This window comes from Podarcis pityusensis (genome assembly GCF_964106645.2).
Source record: "Podarcis pityusensis genome assembly, chromosome: 18".
Classification (NCBI taxonomy): Eukaryota; Metazoa; Chordata; class Lepidosauria; order Squamata; family Lacertidae; genus Podarcis; species Podarcis pityusensis.
In genome coordinates, this window is record NC_138043.1 from 1,985,873 (window position 1) to 2,004,269 (window position 18,397).

An 18,397-nucleotide genomic window follows, 5' to 3' on the forward strand; every position below is an offset into this window, starting at 1 on the left:
TTGGCTGGGAAACGGTCTCAGTTCACTTTTCCCGGCGTGGACAACACTGCGAATACGTGTGTTAACTTAGCAAGCAGCAAGCGAGAGAGTAAACTATTATTGCGACATCTGTAAAATATAAACGGCAGAAGTGTGTTTGCGCGTCACCGTCGGGGGGAAGAAAGCGAACTTCCGGTCAGATATATGGAAAAGAAGGGATCAGGGGAAATAAAAGATTGAAGGAAATGAGAATCGACGCCAGCTGGATCCTGGCCCAACTCTGAGAAACATTCTTGCCTCGGTTATCCCTCCACCCCACCCCAATGTTCCCTTCCTCTTCCTCCTCCTCCTCTTCCAGACTACGCAATGACAACAGGGAACATGAAGACAAAAGGATGAAACTTCACAAACGGAAAAGTGTGGCTCAAGGTCTTGGGGACGGCAACTTCCCAGCTGTGCAGTGCTGTCAGAGAAAGCGGTACAGGCCGATAAATTGGTCAAGTCTTGGTTTCCTCTTAGTTTCTCACTCCCCCTATCTTAAATCCAGTCTGCTTGGTTCGATTCCGGCATCTGTTTGCTTTAAAAAAACCCGCAGAAAAATCCACTCCCGTTAATATACAGTGGTACCTCGGTTTACAAACTTAATCCGTTCCAGAAGTCCGTTCTTAAACCGAAACCGTTCTTAAACTGAGGAGCACTTTCCCTAATGTGGCCTCCTGCCGCCGGTGCCCTTCCACTGTTCGGATTCCGTTCTTAGACCAAGGTAAAGTTCTCAAACCAAGACACTGTTTCTGGTTTTGCGGAGTCTGTAAACCAAATCGTTCTTAAACCGGACTGTTCTTAAACCGAGGTACCCCTATAGTTGCTTTGTAGGTAATTTTGCCTCAACCACGCATTTTTTACCCTAATAGACAATTGATTGGAATATAGTGCATTATATCTACAGGATTTCCCTGGGATTCCAATGACGGAATTAGTAGCTCAACAACTTGAAATACGGCAACGTTTGCAGGGCGGCGTTTGCAGAACCGCACTGCAAAGTTTGCGGATGCTCGGATTTCGAAGGACCCCAGGATGTTGGGCTGATCGCATTGAAAAGCGAACCAAATTAATTCCCTTCCCTGTCCCTTCGACGGCTGCAAATCACATCCGTGTCAAATCGTTGTTTTATTTGTAGTCAAGGACAGTTAATAACTCTTTCATTTGTATAGGTGCGATTTCTTAGGATGCGTTTTCTGTAGTCAGCCATCTAGCTATAGCAGGATCTGATTGCCTTTAATTCCTTTGCTTGTGGAAAGTTCTGCAAGTTTTCCTGAATCAGACTGAACTCGTAATAGGGGCGAGTGGGCGTGCCAACCAACCTAGCCCCGCCCACCTGGCTCCTCCCCTCAACCAAGCCCCGCCCACTTGATCTACCCCTCGGCCAATCCTGACAGCACTGCATCAGCCAGGAGGGAAGTAGAATGAGGGGGGCCAAATCTCTCCTTCCAGTACTGAATTTGGGGCCCTTTCATACCAGTGTGTGCGGGGATAATAATATAGCAACGCCACAGATTTAAAAGAGCAAAAATTACCCGGGGTAAATAGGTGATTAGGGCTCAAAGAAACACAATCCAGCAGTAAATTTCATAGGCACAGCATAAATTATATTTTTGGTATTCCAGAATGCTGCTGGCTTTTGTTTCCTTGGCGCGAGTATACAGTTATTGTCCTTGCCGTATTATTGTCCGGCGACAGGTTATGGGACCAGAAAATCACAGCGCACGCCACAACCTTGTAGGTTCGAGACAGGACAGGGAAGCCTGTGTGTGTTAGCAGAAAGGGCGATGCCAGGAAAAGCAAACAAACCACGACTGATCCCAATAAAAACCTTATTTCCAAAGGCAGCCCCCACAAATAACAACTTCCCCCAAACGCTCAGGGTTCGGGGAAACGGATGCAGCGATCGACAGAGCGGTTAAGCAGCCGCTCCTCCGACTGGCGTCGGGGGGGCGAATGTCACGCCCACGCTTAATCCGGTTTCAATCCGGATTTCGACCGCGATGGCGGCATCTCCCTCCCACTCCCACGTCTTTTGTTCAGCGTCCTCGGCTAAACCGGATTCAGAGCGGTTCCGTCAGAGACGGAAAAGGAGGGTTTCCACGCGCAGGCTGAATCAGTTCGGAAGCGGCTCGTTTTGCAAGAAAGCTGGGAGAAATCTGGGGATAAGGCTCTTCTAGGTCTCTTCTGAAATAAACTGGGGGGGGGCAGAAGCTGGGGGTTGTTGCTGGAACATAGTCTCATCCTACAAGCCGTCGTCAAACGGCAGCTTCCATCAGCAGGCCAATATTTTTCCGGGGAACGCTTACAGTGTCTCCCCCTGCTACAACACCATCTCAGACCTTTTGAGGACAACGGAAAACCCTAAATCGACTCAAAACCCACCGCTTCTTAATTTTCCCTCGGGGCAACCACTCTCCCCCACCATCTTGGGGGGAGCGCCCCCACCTCAAATCCACAAATGTGCAAGTTAAAAGAAGCTGGTGTTTGTGTGTGTGTGTTTTCCTTTCCAAAACAAAAAAGAGAGAAGCAGCAATTTAATAAAATTATATTGCAAAAGAAGTTTTCTTTTTCTTTTTTAAAAAGATATAGATATATATACACAGTGCTCCCCACCCCGGCCAAATTGCAAATTATCCTGGTTTTCAAGGAAGGATTGTCAGTTTAGACACTCATGCCCTTTGACCCTCCGGCCAGACCCATTTAAAAGAAAGAAAAGGGGGAGAAGGGGGAAAGACCTATCGCTTTAACGAAATCGCCTTGTCGGGGGCCGGGAAGCGATTTTGGGTGGGAGGGTGGAGACACCCAGGGAGACGCATCGGACGCGAGTCGCCGCGTCACCCAGGCGCCAAGAACGCCCCCTTTCCGGCATAGCACCATAAAGGTAAATACAATATTCTGTACATGATTTCTCTGCCCCCGTGGGGCCCTTTCAAACAACTGCCCCCAAAGTATAAAAAATATGTAGTGCATGAGGAAGGCAGGAGGGCGCCCCGGAAAGTGTGCCTTGCATAGAAGTGGGAGTAGACTTCCTCGCACAGAGTCCACAGTGCGAATGGCGCTACGGGGAAGTTCTCGTCGCCGACGGTCGGGGGCGAAGGGAGCTTGGCGTGTCCCTGGAGGGTCAGGGCGAGGGGACCTCTTGTCCCTGCTCTAAGGAACATTTCCCGGCTGCACGCAAGAGATGGAGGAATGCCTCTATTCCGAAGAGGCATTCTCTCCCGGGAAAGGGGAGTGCTTCTTCAGAACTGGGCCTTCCTGTGATGGCCTGGGATTTGGGCTCGGAGGCTGAACCTGAGGAATCCCAGCCTGCACAGGATTCCCCGCCTCCAGAACCAGCTGAGCTGGGGCTGGGGCCTGAGCCTGAAGGGTCCTCACCTGTGCTGGATCCTCAGGTGAGTCTGCTCTGGCTCCTGAGGTGATGGAGGACCCATTGCCTGCAGGTGCTCCACTCTCAGCCCCGTCAGAGGAAGCTGAGGTTGCCTCTGGGTCCAGTAACCCTCCAGCCTCTCCTGAGCTGCAGAGGCTCAGGGCAGAGAGGCGGAGGGAACTAAGTTCCTGCAGGAGGAGGGCTCGCCTCCAGGCCAGGAGAGGCGAGTCACCTGTGGACCGGGGGCGCCCTATGCCTCGGGGCAGATAAAAGCCAGCCAGCCCCAAGTTGCAGGAGCAACATTGTCGCTAGCCAGTTCCTGCCTGCACTCTGTCCTGCTGGATCTTCTGACCACGCCCAACTCCCTGCCTTGGACCCAGCTTCAGCTTTGACGGACGGCCTCAATACTGCTCCCTCGACCTCGGACTGGACTCAGACCATGCCTCACGGAAACCCACGGGACCAGCACACTTCCTTTTGTGGCTGGACTCTCACAGCCTCAGCCTCCCTAGCCAGACGGCATGGAGGGTGCAATTCAATTCAGGAGCTTCGGAAGGCCATAGCACCCCACACACATCTTAGGGGGGAGCAAGATGGGATGCCCCCCCAAAGCACCCCAGGGTTTCCTTCTCTTCAACCCACAGCCTCCCTCCTTCCTCGCCTCCCTGATTGTCGCCTGGGGCGAGTCGGAAATTGCCTCCGGAGACGCCGCTCGTCCTACAAAGAGACACCTCTCTCCGCACCCCCTAATTTAGTTCCCAATTTCGTTTACGGTTCCCGCGGCTTCGACCCTTCCTCCTCCTCCTTTTTGAGAAAAGTTTTCTGCCTTGGAACAATTGCACATCCGTCCTCCTCTCTTAAGACAGCCTCTACCCACACGGGGGTGCCAGAAATAAATCAGTAAGCGCAGCAGCTGCGGCGGGGTTGCATAGGTGTGATTGCTGCAAGTTTCTTGATCTGTGGTTTTTATTTGTGTCCGCCGAAATGCACCCAAATGCCTCATTATTATTATTAAAAGGCGGGGAGAATCTGAGCGCAAACCACCTCAATTTCCCCCTCTTCCGCCAATTCAGGAGGTGGGGCTATTCAGGATTAGAGGCCCTGTTTTCTGGGTTTCAGCTCAGGGGCACAGTGCCTGCAGAAGATTCCGGGTTCGATTCCCGACGGCAGCTTCCAGCAGGGCTGGGAAAAGCTTTCCAAAATACTGGACAGCTGCTGCAAGCCAGTGTAGGCTGCCCAGGGGGCCCAACTCAGTATAAAGCAGCTTTCTACTTAAACCAACCCTTCACCCAGGACAATGAGGACTAGAATATTGCGTTGTTTTTAGGAGAAGCCAATAGCTTTGCATGCAAAAGGTTGCAGGTTCAATCCCTGGCAATCTCCAGCTGTATTTACATTTTGCCTATGAATTCTTTTGGGGGCAGCGGCCAAGCAGGAAACACGGAGGAAAAGGTTAAAGGCCACGGCCTGCCAGGAAAGGGTCAAATCTTCACCTCTGCGAAGCTTCCGCGTTTACGCCCAAGCCTCTGCTCTGCGGAGAAACTCCCATTCGCAGCCTGTAGATTTGTGGCAAAGGATGGAAGGACTCCATTGCCCCCAACTTCCCAACAGTCCCCCCCCAGGCAGTATGGCCTAATGGTCAGGGCAGACGGGAGTTGCAGTTCAGAGACATTTGGGTGGCCACAAGTCCCTGCAAGCGACACAAAGTTGTCCTTTCTGGGGCTGTGAGTGCGAATCGTTTAGATCAGTGGGAGGTTGGGGGGCAGGATGTTCCATCTCCAGCGGCGTCGCCTTGGGAGACGAAGTCGAAGCACACTGCCCCACAGATCTGGGATGGGTGCCTGGCCTGTGGTCAGTAAATAAGGTGCTTTCGTTTATTTTTTTTTAGATCCCTCTTCCATCAGTTGCTGGTCAATAAACCAGCAGACCTAAATTAAGTGCTTAATAATAATAATAATAATAATAAGTAGGTGAACTTCTTTTTAGCATTTTGGGGTGGGTGTAGATGGATCCAGTAGAATTACAGAATCAGAGCTAGAATCCGGGGTGCCAACTTGAATAAAATATTGGGGAAGGGCAAGAAAGTATAACCGATCGCACAACTGATTGCAAGACGGAACATTTGAACGGAGATGCCCATCAGCTTTTGGGGAGAGGCTGTCCCCTCAGTTTATTGGTGACCCCGAAGGGACCTCGGCCCCTAGGAGTTGGCTGCTACAGTTAGAAGGGGCCTCTGCAATGCCAGAATCTCAACACGCGGTCCCCCATCCAGTTTGAAACCACACCGGACCCTGCTTAGCTTTGCAAACGTGCCAGCTGCCTATCACGCCTACAGAATACATTCTTAACCTGAAAATGCATTGACGTTGTCAACGTGGCTAATAAATTGTCTTACCTTGACAACGTCAGGCTTTTTAAAACAGCGTTTCCACCCTACATCTATTGCTCCCTGGCGAGGAAGGATCTGCCAACTTCCTTTCCCTCTCTTTCAAATTTTTCCCCAGTCTTAGATTCAGTTCTCCGCAATCCGTAGCAAATCACCAAAAAAAAAAAAAAAAAAAAAAAGCCCTCGCGAAAATTCACCGGCATTTTTCCATGCAAATTTCTCCCAACGAACACATTTTTCCACATGCGGTTTTTGACTGTCGTGCACATTTTCGCGAGCCGTTCCCCTCCTTGTTTAATGCATTATTATTTTTTTGCAAATGTTCTTTGGCCGGAAAACCACCTTGCAAAATTCAGATCGATGCAAATTTCAAAAAGCGGGTGTGTTTCGGTTTTCCTTTGGGGAGGGCGAATGTGATAGCTCTGCAGTTAAATGTGAACTGAACCAATTTTTTTATCCATCCCTTGGATTCAACAGCATGCCAATTTTCATGGGTGTAAATAGGTATCTACTGCAGAGAGCTAAATTAGTCCAGGCAGGACTAATTTGACCCACAGGTCTTGGACCGTGTTCCTTCCAGAATTTTTTAATTTCTTGACGTCTCCAAACAACGAAGGGTGCTCTTAGCTTTTGCAGCCTGAGTAGGTAGTATTCTGGGATGTCGGGAAAGACCTCACCGCTCAGAGCTTTCCCGGAAGCCAGCTGCCATGGAAATTTCCTCTTTCCCCCCCTTTTTATAAAGCGTTCAAACCGCAGTCACCATCCCACCTGCTCAACCGAACGAAAGCAAGCGAAATTGCAGAAAGCCGGCGAGTTAAAAAAGGACGAACTTTTCTCGCGCCCGACGCCCCACGCTCATAAAGTTCCTTTTTTAAGATGGGGAAAATGTCCCATTTTGTGGGGACGATGGTGGGGTGGGCGATATAGGATGGAAGGATTCTGGCGTCGGGGAAAAACAGAGTTGGAACGCCAGAGAAGACCCATCGGATTTAATGGGCGCAAATCAGCCACAACCACACATCTCCATAGGTATGCTGGGATGGTGATTCCCCAAAACAGAGTTGGAACCCCAGAGAAGACCCATCGGATTTAATGGGTGCAAATCAGCCACAACCACACATCTCCATAGGTCTGCTGGGATGGTGATTCCCCTTTAGGTTCAAATGTGCCTATGGCACAATTCTGCCACTGTTCATTAATTCCCCCCGCTGCACCCCCCCGAAAACCCTGCCTTTCCCCCAGGCACCGACAAGAGGTAGCAACAGATATGGCTATCTCTTCTTCCCTACTTTTGATATCAACTTTTCAAAACAAAACCCACCTTAAAAAACATGCCCTCTGCTGTTTAGTGTCAGGGTGCTCAAAGCAGTCTTCAGAGGCGTCTACTGTTCTCTCTCTGCATGAGTCACTGAACCAGACACGGCTCATCCTTAGGAAAGAATTCAATTCTGCCAATTGAATTGGCTCTGAATGGATGACATCGCCTCACTTCCACCAAGGACAGGCCAGTTGAGAGCAGGGCTGGGGCCCGATCCAGCGCGTCCCTCTTCCGTTCTCACCAGGCCAAAGCAGTATTGCAGGCACAGACCAACCCCACCAACAAGGGACTGGAAGACAGCCAAGCCGGCAGAGAATTGCTCAGAGGGGCGGCGAGCTCCCTCTTCTGCTCTCAAACGCTGGAGGAATTAGCTGGCCAGTTTGCAACCCACAGCATGCAAAGAGCTTTCTGTTGAAACAAACAACACTCCCCCTAAAAACCTAGAACCTCACGGTATTTGCCTGCACCTCACTTCAAAACATCCACACACCTACGTCTGACCCTCCCTCAATCTACTCCAGAGACCGAATGCCGAATGCAAGGGGAAATAGAAAGTTGGGGCTGGAATAAGCTCTCCGGGGATTTCTTGCAAGCGGGGGCGAGAGGACACCCCCAAAAAAACCCCCAACCAGTCCTTCTCTGCCACGCTTGCCAACTTTGACCTATTAGAAAGAAGTCATCAAGATTTGCAGAATTCAAGCCTAGCCCAACTCGTCCAATAGGCAAGGCGATTTAATTTCATTGCTGCTGATAATTAAGAGATTTCCTACAGGGGGCGCCGCATATTGGGGAAAAAACCCTCCCCATTTTTTCATTTGCATTCGTAACTGGAAGACGTGGAACCGCAGCCAGGGCAGAAATCGCCTCTGCCGCCCCATGTTGGCACTGACCGATGGGTTGCGCAGGATTCAAATTCTCATTGTCCGTCTCTCGGGGGGGGGTGTGGGGTGATGTCTACAGTCTTAGAACACCAGCTTCCCCCCCCAAAAAAACACCCACCGCGTATTTTTGAAGGTGTTTTTTTTTGCAACGGTGATGGTGAAGCAGAACCTCCAGTGGCAGGAGCAAGAGACAGGCTGGTCCCGTTTTTGGGATCCCCGGGGGGACAATCTGGGGTGATAATGTGGCAAATGCTGTTGACAAGTTTTTTTGGGGGGTTGCTACAGGCCAGCGATCCCCGAAGCTCGTAGTTCCCTGTTGGAGGGCAGTGAGATTCTGGAGGGGGGCAAGGGGGAAGTTGAGGGGCACCGAAAAACCAATACAGTGGACGCTCGGGTTGCGAACGTGATCCGTGTGGGATGCACTTTCGCAACCTGCAGCGGCGTGTCTGCACGGGTTGCGATTCTGCACTTCTGCGCAAAGAGCGATTTAGTGCTTCTGCGCATGCGTGACCCCGGAAACCCGGAAGTAACCTGTTCCGGTACTTCCGGGTTTCGGTGGGCCCGTTGCCCGAAAAAAACGCAGCCTGAAGCGTCTGTAACTCGAGGTATGACTGTACTGTTCGTTCGCTTTGCTGAGTTAATGAAACTAAATAGTTTCGATTGGATTTGGCGTAAGTGTGGAATTACCGTATTTTTTGCTCTATAAGACTCACTTTTTCCCTCCTAAAAAGTAAGGGGAAATGTGTGTGCGTCTTATGGAGCGAATGCAGGCTGCGCAGCTATCCCAGAAGCCAGAACAGCAAGAGGGATTGCTGCTTTCACTGCGCAGCGATCCCTCTTGCTGTTCTGGCTTCTGAGATTCAGAATATTTTTTTCCTTGTTTTCCTCCTCCAAAAACTAGGTGCGTCTTGTGGTCTGGTGCGTCTTATAGAGCGAAAATTACGGTAATCGCGACCGTTTTGAATTTTATTCTGTTGTTACGCTCCTGCAAATCGCTTATTCGAATGCTTTTTTTATAGGGCAGGCACTGGAGATGAGCTTATTATGGGATGAAAGGGGCGGCCTCCTGGAAAAAGTTTGGTCTAGACAGACCCTGGGTCTCATCCGGGCACAGAGACCCCCAACTTTCTTTCGGAGAAATGGCAAGAGCTGTTAAGACAGGGGAACGGCCTCGGAACAGACTCTTCTTCCTTGTAGGGTATTTTAATCAAAGTTGCGTGGAAAGTTTTTGACGTTTTATAGTGTTTTTAATATTTTGTTTCGAGCCGGCCGCAGGGGCTGGGGCAACCCAGCCAGATGGGGCATCGTGCAAATTATAAAATTATTATTACTATTACTATTACTATTATTATTATTAGCTGTGATCCCTGCCTTGCAGGGGCTGGAATAGAGGACCTTTGAGGTCCCCTTTCCAACTGTACAATACTATGATTTGTTGAGGCCCAGCCAGTGCAAATAGGACTTAAAGGGAAACAGCTAACAGCCTCTTATGTCTTGGGGTTCGTTTGTTTTTTTTAAAGACACGCTGGACTCTGACTTGGGGAGACTCCCAGCACAAAGGTTCCTTAACCGCCTCTGCGAAATCAATCGCTTTGAAATGTGTGGCGACCCCCCCCCCCAAAAAACGGACTGCTGGCAATCAAAGGAGTCCCAGCATAGCTCTGTACATGCTACAAGCGCCCAAAGCGAGCTCCGCCGGCAGACCGCGAGACGTCGAATCTCAGGGTTGTGGATTCGAGTCCTGCGCTACGGGGGGCTGGGCTGGATGACCTCGTGGGGTCCCCTTTGACTCAATGATCCCAGGAGTTAAGAGGGGACCGTGTGGCCCGCGAGCGGTTCGAGAGCGGTCCCGATTCACCCCCTTGTCGACGCCACGGTTGCCTCCGCTTAAACAGGCGAGGCGGGTTGTGGGAACGGCACAAAGCCGCCAAACCTTTTGAGTCGAAGAGGTGGGGTTGGGCGCGCGTGACCCTCTCTGGCCCTCTCCTTCCACCCAGGGGCATTTATGGGGTGCGGCAACCCTCTATAGGGACAAAGGAGCGTGTGCGTTTGCTCACGGGGAGAAGAGGCACCCATGCCAATTCGAGCCCGTGCGCACGAAACGCGCCCCATCTTTTTGCACAAGCCCAGAACACCAAACCCCCCTCAAAGCCATCTCGGCCACCCGGCAGCCTCTTTCAGAAACTTCGGGATCAACACAAAAAGGAAAGAATTAAAAAACAACAACCGAAAACCCTCGCTTCACTTCCTCCATTGCAATTTGCCCTCGCGCGACCCCGTCCGTAATGCTGATTTTATTTTTTTAAAAAAGGCAATAATTCCCCCCACCCACCCTGCATACCTCCCCCTACCCCATACACGCATTAAAAGCATGCAATCAGATCTGTGCATTAAATCTCATTAAAGTTAATACATTTTTCTTTTCTGTAGAAGGCAAGGCACATTATGTGGTATAAAACATCTTTCTCTCTTTTTTTTCGTTTTTTCGTTTTTTTCTCTCGTGCAAATTCGGGCGGGGAGGGGGGGCGGGGTGGGAGCGGTGGGTTTCTTCTCCCAACCCCCACCCCGTTTCGTTCCTCATCGGAGAGGCGGAGCCAAGTTTTTTGGGGGGGAAGGCGAGAAGGGGGCGGGGCTTATGTATTCTTGCCATGCACACATTCTCAGCCAGCTGATTGGTTGAGCTAGGTCACATGAGTTCCTGTTCCGAAAGCACCATGCAGTCTATAGTGGCAAAAGGGTTTAAAAAAATCTCTCTTGGTTCCTTCCGGAAACGCCTCCAACAATTGCAAATATACGCTTTATGATTTCCGTTTTAAAAAATAATAACGACCCCCATGGGAAGGTAACCAGCTTTGTGGTTTAATTTCAGCTTGGAGAAAACCCATGTTTTTTTTTTCCCGGGGGGACGGGACGGGGTTGTGGGGCGCTCCCACCCACTACTGGCTAAACCTGGCGTCAACATTTCTCGTTATATAAAGGTGCAGAGATGTAAACAAGAGTCGCTAGGAACTGCGCTCCCTTTCCGCTAAACGCTGCCCATTGGGCCTTGGGGTTACCTAGCAAAGTGTCTCCCCCTCCCCCCATGGCCTCGGAGGAGGGAGTGGAGGGGGCAGGTGGGGGCAGGTGGGTTTTTGCATATGCAAACGCAAGCCCCAGGTGGGCGGAGAAGCCACAGCCCCTGAGGATAAGTCGCGAGCGACGTCGTCGTTGGAAGCATCATTCAGAGGGGCGACAGGCACCGCAGCCCCAATCTTTCCGGCCGCGAAGCTGGGCTGAAGACAGAAGACCCCCGGGAACGGGGGAAAGTCCTCCTGGGCGAGACCAGGTCAAAGGTCCCCCAAAACCGCTGCTGTTTCGACCAAAGGAGCTGCGCCGGAGAAGTCCGTGCCTTTTCTCAAAAGCTCACAACTTTTCTTCTTCTTTTCCTTTTTGTACATCTGAAGGCTCAGACTTCTGGGCAAAGGAGATCGGGTGCGCCACAAACCGGTTTGGGCTCAGCGGTTAAAAAACAACAACCCCAAACATATAAAAACCAGAAACAACACCTCTCACATCTCAGATCTTTAAGCTAAGAGACGGGAAGAGATTCGAGACTTCTGGGGGCTTAAAAACCAGCCTGGCGCGTATGTTGGGGAGAAACTCACCCAAGGATGGATTTCATCTCTGAGGCTGGCGGTGGAAAGCGCCATTTTGGATCAAAATGTCATCTGGGTTCTTCCTGGCACATCTAGGGTGCAGAAATACCCACCAGTTGGACAACCGCCATGGCTTCTCCCCCCCAACGAACGCCGGAAACTATAGTTTGGAGAGTGCAGGCAGGGAGAATGTGGCCTTGCAGATGGTCCCAAACTCCCGGCGACTAGGGACTGCGGTTCCGCGGCTTCCAAAACTTCCTTCTCCTTTCTTGGCGCGCCATGTCGTTCCGGCTGGTCTGCTTGGACGGGCCGCTGCTGGATGAGGGCTGCATGCCGTCTGCACCTCACACGTCCCTCCTTGCAGAATCGATCGCTTTCGAACACACAGAGGGAAACTCTCCGGGGCCGTTTCGAAGGATCTCCACTTTTGCTGAAGAGGCGAGGGCGGTGCTCCCCAGACTTTGCAGAAAACTGGCATCGGCAGCGCCGCACGGACTCTTGCACGGCCCTCTGTCGTGGATGCTTCTGTTGCGATGCCTGCGTTGCAGCCGGTTGGACTCAGAGACCCTGGGAAAAGGGGGCGACCCCCTCCCAGCTCAGCAATTCTACGGTTCTGCGAACGACGGGAGGAGATCAGGTCCGTGGTGTTTTAAAGCTTTGGTGTTCGCTGGGAAAAGAGGGTTGTGGTTGGGGCGCGAGGCGTTATTGAAATGATGCTCTCTCGGAGCACTACGAGTTCAGCTCGGATCGGGGCCTGCGCCCGCGGTCGCCGCTTTCTCCGTAACCCGGCGAGGAGGACTGGCGCGTTAAAATGTAGGCACTTGTACCAGTCAGAGATGGCTTCTGGGCTCCACCGTCTGGGGCTTGCGGGAGGGCAGGAATGGGGAGGAAAAGGATAAATTGAGTTCTATAGGGAGGGGGCAACTGTGGGATAAGGTATGGCCTCCCCACGCCGCTGCTGGATTTAGCTATTTTGTCCTGAAAGACTTGCTCCGATAAGGCCCCGTTCTGTACCTCCCTGGTGATCTCCTCTTGACAGCCCCCCCCCCCAAGAATAACAAAAAAGCACTAGGGGGAGACGGCCTTCCTCACCTTGTCCCCCCCCCACGAACTCCCCCTCCCGCCCCCACCTTCCTTTCTCCTTTTCAAAGTGCATTTCCTACAACAATAATAATGTGCAATCCATAGTAGCAGTCCCGTCCCTGGCCTCGCCGCCATCCACGCCACCCCCCTGACATAGCTGGTTTAACTATAACATGCATAGCTCTTTGTACAGAAGGGCTGGGGGGGGCGTTTGCAGGGAGAACGGGGAGGGGGGAGGCCACCAGCTCGCTCACATCCCTCCACAAGCCCCCTTCGCCCGCCGAGCCGGGGACGCGGTCCTCAAATGTACGCAAACCCGCCGGCACGTTACCTTTCCCAAACCTCCCTCCCAAGGGGTTTTGCTAAGGTGGGCAAAGGTGGAGGCTTGAGGGGAGACGCGGACCCCCACCCTGGCCGCAAACCCGCTCCCCGTAAGAGAGCAGGATGGCAATTTTCCACGTGGGCCGGGCAGGGAACCCATTCTCTCGGCCTCACGTCCAACTTTAAGGCAAGGGTTTGAGACAGACCTCCAGTACCATGTGGGAAATTGGGGTGGGGGTGCTGTTTAAACACAGCGTACGGCCGTATCCAACCCCCTGCCCGGTGTTGGAAGAAGTCGTGCCCTGCCAACCCTTCAAGTTTCCAAAGGGTTGTGGGGTTTTTTGCGCGTGCGACGTTTGGGCTCTGCCTGCGCGGACGCGGCTCGGGTCTACCCCCCAACTGACAGCCTCTTTTGCCAGACCAACCTTGTCTTCTCCGGCCCCCTCCCCACCCGTCCCACCCCCTTTCCCGAAGATGGCATCTTTCGAACTCGCTTTTACGCGCATTCCGCTTGCTGGGTGGAAAAAGCGCAGTTGCGGAAATGCGCTCCGTTCTTCTTCCGCCGAAGAAATCTCGCCAACACTCTGTCATGCGGTGGGTGTCGCGGGCGGACCACTCCCCACGGGGAAGCAAAGCGCAGGTTATTTTGTAGGGGGGGGAGGGATTGGGGGCCACAGACGCAGCATAAAAGGTGTCCAGCTTTTCTCCCTCGCGGGAGAAGGAGTTTGCTACCTCCACCGTCTCGATGCGCCGCGGAGATCCGTCGTGCGTGGCGCTCCGTTGTCTTCTCTGGAGAAGGAAGGTGTTGTACAAAAGGGGAGCGGGGTGGGGGAGGTGCTGGAGGGGGCGGCAGCAGGCCAGGAATTACGCCCCCCCTCTCTAGTCTCTCTCTTTTCCACCCCTCACTCCCAAGGGGAGAAAAAAGATCAGGAACATTTTGCATATAACATCCCTTTTGAGAACGGAACTGGCAGGGTGGCCACGAGGCGCGATACATCCTCTATCCAAAGTAGTGTTTGTTTCTGGCCCCCCCCCCCCAAGACTTGTCTGACGGGGTTGCGGGCTGGGCAGGCGAGTCTTCGCTTCGTTCGTTTTTTAAAACATTTTGCAAAAGTTTGGAGCTTCTTCCCGTGGCGCCCAAGGACTCCCGAAGCCAAGTCCGCCGTCGCCCCTCTCTCCGCGCTGCCACCAAGGTTTGAGCCGGGGGGGTCGGGAGTGGGGGTGAATCGTTCTCCTCGGAGGAAGCCCAAAGCCCGGAAGGGGGGGTGAGGGGGGTGAGGAAGATGAAGGTCCAAATGTAAGCTGCGGTTAACCTAAATACCAGGACTGGAGGGCAAGAGGAGAGAGAAAGAGAAAGGGGAAAGAAGATAAAATTATTTTTTTTCCAAAAAACCCACACATTATTTTTTATTGATTTTCAACATTTATCACAAATATAACCTAACAAAAGTGCTAGCCAGATACTTTGGCGGTCGTCTGCAAAGTAAGGTTTGCCTATTAAAGGTAAAGGGACCCCTGACCATTAGGTCCAGTCGTGGCCGACTCTGGGGTTGCGGCGCTCATCTCACTTTACTGGCCGAGGGAGCCAGCGTACAGCTTCCGGGTCATGTGGCCAGCAGGACTAAGCCGCTTCTGGCGAACCAGAGCAGCGCACGGAAACGCCGTTTACCTTCCCGCCGGAGCGGTACCTATTTATCTACTTGCACTTTGACGTGCTTTCGAACTGCTAGGTGGGCAGGAGCAGGGACCGAGCAACGGGAGCTCACCCCGTCGACGTGGGGATTCGAACCGCCGACCTTCTAATCGGCAAGTCCTAGGCTCCGTGGTTTAACCCACAGCGCCACCCGCGTGTAGTTTTTGCAAATAGCCAGCAGGTGGCAGCACAGCCTTTTTGACTCTGTTTCTAGCTAGAGCTATTCCAGACATAGAATTATAGTTTTCAAAGAGATATTGGGGATCATTCTGCTTCAGCCCTCTGCAATGCAGGAATAAGCGGCGGGTTTTTGCTAAAAGAACCAGGAAGAGTCTTAGACCATCACTATTTCTGTTGGTGAATCCCCTCCAAAAGCCTCCACAATTTCACTTCCCTGAAAAAACTCAAGAACCAGGCATGGAATAATCACTCTGCGTGTGTTTGCGATGGAAAAAAGCAGGTGTAGAAATTTAGCGCTGAGCCCAGCGTCTGCTTTCCCCAGAAACTCAGCATTTTAAAATTTTTATTTTTAAATCAAGTCGCTAGTCCTCAATATATTCCCCAGTGGTAGTGATGGGGGTTGCACCACCACCAAATTACGTCCCTACAGGTTGCAGCATTCGCTTTCCTGAGAATTTCAGCTTAAATAACCCATTTCTTTGGGGATTATGGACAATTTTTTTCTGGAGGCCCCATTGGCGAAAGCGCGCCTAGGGTTACAACCTGTTTTGGTTTGCAAACGGATTATGGTTGTAAACCAAGGTAAGGTAAAGGTAAAGGGACCCCTGACCATTGGGTCCAGTCGTGACTGACTCTGGGGTTGCGGCGCTCATCTCACTTTACTGGCCGAGGGAGCCGGCGTACAGCTTCCAGGTCATGTGGCCAGCAGGACTAAGCCGCTTCTGGCGAACCAGAGCAGCGCACGGAAACGCCGTTTACATTCCCGCCGGAGCGGTACCTATTTATCTACTTGCAATTTGGCGTGCTTTCGAACTGCTAGGTGGGCAGGAGCAGGGACCGAGCAACGGGAGCGCACCCTGTCATTGCGGGGATTCGAACCGCCGAACTTCTGATCGGCAAGCCCTAGGCTCTGTGTTTAACCCACAGCGCCAGCACTGTAAAAAAAGCTGTGAACCAGTGCCAGATTTACATATAAGCTAAACAAGCTATAGCTTAGGGCCCCGCTCTCTTGGGGGCCCCCAAAAAGTTTAAAGGGGGAAAAACTGGATGTACATTTCCAAAATATAAGATAAAAAACAAATAGAATAAAACCTACATGCAGCAATAGTGTTTCGTATTAAGGAGGCTCCTCTGATGTAAGTCATGGTCCTCAGCTGCTAGCCTGCTCCCTAAAATATCCCTGGTTTGCTCCTTTCTATATATAGGGTGCCTACATTCTGCATGGCCTGGTCGCACGGCCACATGTGCAAAGGGCTTGAGATACCTATTAGGTCCATCAATTAAAGGTAAAGGTAAAGGGACCCCTGACTGTTAGGTCCAGTCGTGGCCGACTCTGGGGTTGTGGTGCTCATCTCGCTTTACTGGCCGAGGGAGCCGCCGTACAGCTTCCAGGTCATGTGGCCAGCAGGACTAAGCCGCTTCTGGCGAACCAGAGCAGCGTACGGAAACGCAGTTTACCAATTACCATATAGCATTTATTCAACACAAAAAACAGCGGCCATTTGTTGTTGGCAAAGGACAGCTGGACATATAAAGGGCCCCATTACCTTTCAGGAAATTAGGGCCTCATCCGGCCCTGGCTTTAGCTGAGATTCCTGCATTGCAGGGGGTTGGAATGGATGGCCCCTGGGGTTCCCTTATCACTCTACGATTCCATGACCTGCAAGCCATCTTGGCTGGAGGTGTTTGTGCGTGGAGAGAGAGGCTGCGCAATAATTCCTACTGCGTCTAACAAGCTTTTCTCCCTCCCCTCCTTTTTTTTTTTTTTGCAGATTCAGCAGATCTTGGCTGGCGAGAGCGAGTTCCCCTCCGCGCTCCTCCTTTCCTAGCCAGCCACCCGCAGTCTCCGCACTGCCTCTCCTCTGCAGTCAATTCCCCCCGCAACCCCCCCCCAAAACACACGCAGACACATATATGCCCTCTGGGACATTGCAACTGCGGCACGGAGAATCGCGCGTGAAAAGAGAGATTTGTGGGCCGAACGAGTGGATCTGACCCTCGTCTCCCTGCCTGACGAAGGCAGAAGATTTTGCAGAGGGAGAAAAAGGTCGCACAGATCGCTTCTTCAGACACCCGACCAAACACGTGTCAAATCTTTTATTTCCCTTTTATGAAAATTACCCGCTCTGAGACCCCACAGCTAATTCTCCCCTGGCCTCCTCGCTGGCCCAAGTAGGATCAATTCAGCCAGCTAGCCTTGGTGATCATCTAATGCTTATTAGATGGATTCCCCCTAAATTGATTCCTGAGCTTTGAATTTTATCGTTATTCATGTTTTTATGCTGTGTTTTATGCTGCTTTTACAATTGTTTTGAATTTGTTGTGAGCCTGGTGTTTGAACCGGGAAGGGCGGGGTATTAATAAAAATCTATTATTATTATTATTAATTATTATTATTATTAATTGAGGGGAAAGCATGCACCCAAAATGTGTCTGTTTGCGAAACAGGTTTGCGAAAAGGCATTCATCTTGTCGCCTTTTCCCCCCTTTGGATGTCTCAGAATCGCAAGTTAGCTATCTGGCCTGAATCAAAGGACTGTAGAGTTGCAAAGGGACCCCCAGGGGTCATCCATCCCAACCCCCTTTGCAATGCAAGAATTTCAGCTAAAGCATCCCTGACAGAGGGTCATTCAAACTCTGCTAAAAGACCTCCAAGGAAGACTTCCATCCCACGGCTGAATAGCTCTTACTGCCAGAAAGTTTCCCCTGATAATTTCGTTGGAATTTCCTTTGGTGGCGAAGGGGTGGAAGGAAGAAGAAGCCCCGACAATAATAAACTACAAGAATTTGCTGAAATGGCGCGGTTGACAAATAGCTATATCAGGCATAGGCAAATTCCAGCCCTCCAGATGTTTGGGACTACAACTCCCATCATCCCTAGCTAACAAGACCAGTGGTCAGGGACGATGGGAATTGTAGTCCTAAACATCTGGAGGGCTGGAGTTTGCCTATGCCTGAGCTATATAATCCCTATTGTAGTAAGATAAGACCTTTGGAGCAGGCATTTAAAAAAGAAAGTTTTTTTTATGAACCACCCTAAAGGTAAAGGGACCCCTGACCGTTAGGTCCAGTCATGACCGACTCTGGGGTTGCGTGCTCATCTCGCTTTATTGGCCGAGGGAGCCGGCGTACAGCTTCTGGGTCATGTGGCCAGCAGGACTAAGCCGCTTCTGGCGAACCAGAGCAGCGCACGGAAACGCCGTTTACCTTCCCGCCGGAGTGGTACCTATTTATCTACTTGCACTTTGGCGTTCTTTCGAACTGCTCAGTTGGCAGGAGCAGGGACCGAGCAACGGGAGCTCACCCCGTCGTGGGGATTTGAACCGCCGACCTTCTGATCGGCAAGTCCTAGGCTCTGTGGTTTAACTCACAGCGCCACCCGTGTCTCTATGAACCGCCCTGGTAGGGCAGTAATTGTTCCTTGATCATTTGTCACCCCCCTCCATGGTGGCACCTGGGGCGGACCGTCCCCCCTTCCTACGCCCCTGCCCACAATGCTTGACCACTCACTG

General features: G+C 51.7%; 1 long non-coding RNA gene across 1 annotated transcript in view; it reads right to left on the reverse strand.

The window, feature by feature from the left end:
* Positions 1-7,653: 7,653 nt before the first annotated feature.
* The window catches only part of LOC308467560, a 212,134-nt gene continuing 201,390 nt past the window's right edge, over positions 7,654-18,397 (reverse strand). The window contains exon 2 of the long non-coding RNA XR_013981216.1: positions 7,654-9,996. This is a non-coding gene — a long non-coding RNA (uncharacterized lncRNA). The remainder of the gene's footprint in view (positions 9,997-18,397) is intronic.